Source organism: Danaus plexippus, chromosome 15 (assembly GCF_018135715.1).
Source record: "Danaus plexippus chromosome 15, MEX_DaPlex, whole genome shotgun sequence".
NCBI classification, from domain to species: domain Eukaryota; kingdom Metazoa; phylum Arthropoda; class Insecta; order Lepidoptera; family Nymphalidae; genus Danaus; species Danaus plexippus.
In genome coordinates this window covers 9,244,228-9,248,303 of record NC_083547.1, presented here as the reverse complement: position 1 = coordinate 9,248,303, position 4,076 = coordinate 9,244,228, and the positions used below count along the sequence as shown (strand labels likewise).

The 4,076-nt window shown below is 32.7% G+C and overlaps 1 non-coding gene across 1 annotated transcript; it reads left to right on the top strand.

Moving 5' to 3' along the window:
- The first annotated feature begins 3,666 nt into the window (after window positions 1-3,666).
- Trnam-cau (transfer RNA methionine (anticodon CAU)) lies at window positions 3,667-3,738 on the top strand. Its single transcript has one exon. It is a non-coding gene; the product is annotated as a tRNA-Met (tRNA).
- Window positions 3,739-4,076: the final 338 nt, after the last annotated feature.

The window sequence follows — 4,076 nt, the reverse complement described above, 5'->3', positions numbered from 1 at the left end:
AAAAAGACTGCCAGGTTTTGAGAAATACGAATTATACAATTAATGTAACGAAATATATTTATATTTAAACAAATTATTCTCGAACCTTTGATCATTTCTACAGAGACCACAACAAAATAAATTAATTAAAGGTGTAAAACTTCAAATGGTTCTTGAATGGTAAATGATTTTAATTTTAGAACAATGTTAAATAAATGAACAGTCGTCTTCTTCAAGAGAATCCCTTATGGAAATTATATGTTGTTATAGGTTATGACAAAAAGCGAGCAATATTATTATTTACTGGAGTGGTATATCAGGGAATGAAGACAGAGTAGGTTATCCATTGATTGTAAATTTATCAAAAGTGTTACTAAGATTTGTAAAATTTATTAAATTACAATGTAGTTCAAGGAGACAGCAAATCATCTACTTGATAAAAACATGTGGTCTTTGAGTATTGTACTTACTATACAGTATACACAAAACTTTTCTCTTTTAAACTAAGACCGTCGTACTTTTTATTACTTAACACATGCAGAGAAGTAGGTCTCCACTCGAAGCATTTGATTCTTCGTTAAAATATTAACAAAAAAAATTCTGATAATAATAAAGATGAACATTTCATTTATCACGTTGGTGTTCGTGGGCAGAGAGAAATTTAATTACGATTTATGACCCTTAACAGACTTAAAGGAGTCAGAACTGATTTATTTGTTTTAATTTTTGTCAGAGTAAAAGAGATTTAGTATACACAAATGCATATTATAGTGAAATTTATATCAAACATTGCTTTTCCTCAAATTGTACAGAAAATTTTAGAAACTTGATCCGAGAGCAGATGAAATTAATCAAGCGTACAAGTGCTCTGTGCTGGTAAGAGGTCATTCGGAAATGAACATGAATATTGATGACCTAACGACGTGATGTGTGTACAATAAAGACCTTCATCAAACGACACAATTGCTCCGAAGTGGAAGTCAATTAATATATTACGTTTACTGAAATGTATTAGAGGACATGAAAAGGTTTCTTGATTGTAGAGAAATGTATTTATTTGATTGCAATATAAAAAAATGAAACACAAAATCATAAAATAGATACGGGAGTGAGAATTGAATATCTTTTTAAAAGCACTAAGGTCGGGATATTTATAAACATTATTTTGAAATAGCATTCCCTTTATGATGTAACTCAGGCTTCTCGGGCACCCCACACCCTTTAGACAGCCTAAATTCCACCCGCAAACTAGAGGACGACATATAGTTTACAATTTCACGAGTCTAATGTACTACATACCCCAGAAATGTAATGCTTATATAATATATTTAAAATGAAATTATGTATCGGATGACTACATGATTTATTTATTTTATTAAATTTTCCGACGTTTTAATCACGGGCAGATGGAATGTTTTTTATCCAAAACAGCCACATTTCCAAGATTTTCAACCTCTCTGACTGACACACTGATTCTTTCCATCGCTATCGGAATATCTCATTAAATTAATCTGGTGCGTCACTTCCTAGAAAGATAGACAACCACTCAGAGCAAGAAAGCTTTTTGTAACTTAGTGATAGATATGTAGTGCATAGCGGAGAGGAGAAATCCTCAGACGGCCGGAACAGGATGCTTCAGGACGGGGATTTTGCAAACATTCCAAATGGCACACTAGACATCTCAATAGCAACTGACTATTATGGCAATTTAGTAATTTCAATTTCAAGATGACTATACTATAATGATGCCCTCAACATGATGGTACAAAGGATCCGTGTAATGTGTCGACATGCAGGGGCATGAAGTTCATGACCGATCATAAATTTGATGATGTCTTCATTCTGTTATTTTTGAAGTATCACTTTGTTCAGAAGTTACTGAAATTATAACTATTTTTAACTATTTATTAAATAAAATATCTATTATATTTTTATTGCCATATGTTATGATTATATATCTTCATATTTATGTACTTTCTACAGAATCACTAAAATATATCGCTACTGACATTTGAACAGTTCCGAGTGTCCTCTAGAGTTTTATAATTTTGATCTGATTTAGAAACACGGCTCTATCTCACACAACGAGACAGGAGATTTTGACTTAATATTAAATAAAAATACTCCGTTAATTATTTTAAAAAAGAATACTCAAATTGTATGGGGTAGCAACCAGAAGTTCCAGGAAAACTACGAAACTTACTTATATGTATATATTATAATTAGCATTAGATATTAAAACTTATACCCTATACCTAAGACTACATGATTATCCCGATGGTAGGACAGCAATCACATTCCGTAACTCGTGTGTTATCAGGAATCTTCTGGTTCAGACGGCTTGGTGTTCGTTCCGCGCAGTCAGCAACCTCACTCATTATATGATATTATATGCATACAATTATGTTTCCCCAGCGATGTTCATTTTAATATGTTGCGCGTACGTAACATTCTGGTCATTATTTATAGTACATGAAATAGCGTTCTATTATATTTTTGTATTACTTTAATAACACCTTGTAATTTTCATGTCATATTTAAAGCTTACTCTATAATTAATGATGAATGTTTTGTTTGAACGGTAAAGCAGGTGAACCGTGCATCGTGTGTTACACGTTTTATCTTTGTTACGTGACAAATAAATATCAACCGGACAAAGGACAGTATGGATTTACGAGAGTAACTCTTGAACTGAACTGAATTGAAGAAGCAATTAAGGTTTACCACAAGCGGGGACTTGTGGAACGGTTCAGAAGTCACGAAACAGGCTCTAATATGTCTGAATGATTAATCCTTTAAAGACGGATATTCAGAATGTTCAGATATCAAATGTATTATTATAATAAAAAAATCATGCAGTAAAACTTCGTAACATTATTTTGAATAAGAAGCTAATAAATTAAAAAATGAAGATACCGTATATTTTAAAGAGAGCAAAGAAATCGTTAAAATATGTACCATATTTACAACAAGTACAATGAAAGTATTAGAGTGGTAGTGTTTATAATGGCATGTTGTGTTCACTTTTTTTTTAATGTGAAAGATGGCAAACGAGCGGTTGGCCTACTTGATGGACAGTAGTGACCGTCGTCCATGGACATCCGCCATATATTGCGGATGTCCATGGACGAAAAGGGAGGAGTGGAAATAAGGAAATGGCAGGAAAGGGTGGGAATAGGGAAAGGGCCACCAGCTCGCTCACGCAAACGCAGCCACTAAAGGCTACTTCAAGCCGATCTTCTGTGAGAGGGTGGTACTTGGCCAGTTGAACCGGCCCATGTTCGAGCTATAGTAACTTGACAGCTAGACTCTACCACCTAAGACATTACTCACATTACTCTCTAAGGACTATTCCAAAAAGATTCTGATATAATTATAGTATTTAGAATTAAGAAATTATAAACATGTCTTCCCTTACTCTTAAGATCACTGTAATAACTTCAATTACTTTTAAGATTATTTATGAATTATAATTACATTTATATTGATGAATAATATAAGAATATCTTATTTCAATGCCTGTAGAAGTTTTATCATAACTGTTTTTGGTTTGGTATGTTCACTTATGAACTATTGTAAGGACATAAAAGAAATTCAAATTGTAAGCTTTGGGTTAATAATTTAAGGTTCTATACTTTGAGGTTTCTACACTCAAAAAATTAAGCTTATTCAACGGACAACCTATATAGCAGAGTGGCGCAGTGGAAGCGTGCTGGGCCCATAACCCAGAGGTCCGTGGATCGAAACCACGCTCTGCTAGAACCCTTTTTGCTTAAGAAAGGGTCTAAATGTGAGCTCATACAACGTTTGCTTCCTATTTCTTTGTTCCATAGCAGTGAAAGACTTAGATTTCAAAAACTCTGAAAATAAATTCGAAAATTTAAAAAAAAAATGTCCCAGTTTAATTTAAATGTGCACTTCTTTACTGAATTTCTTCTAAACATTTTTTTCTTATAAAATATCACCGCTATGTATGTCATATATATCTTGATCAAAGTCATTAGTTTCATGGGCAGTTACTATTTTGTTCTATAATATGTGTATTTAATTTTCATCAATTTACTTTTTATTTTGCTGAACATCTAAAAAATATGTCG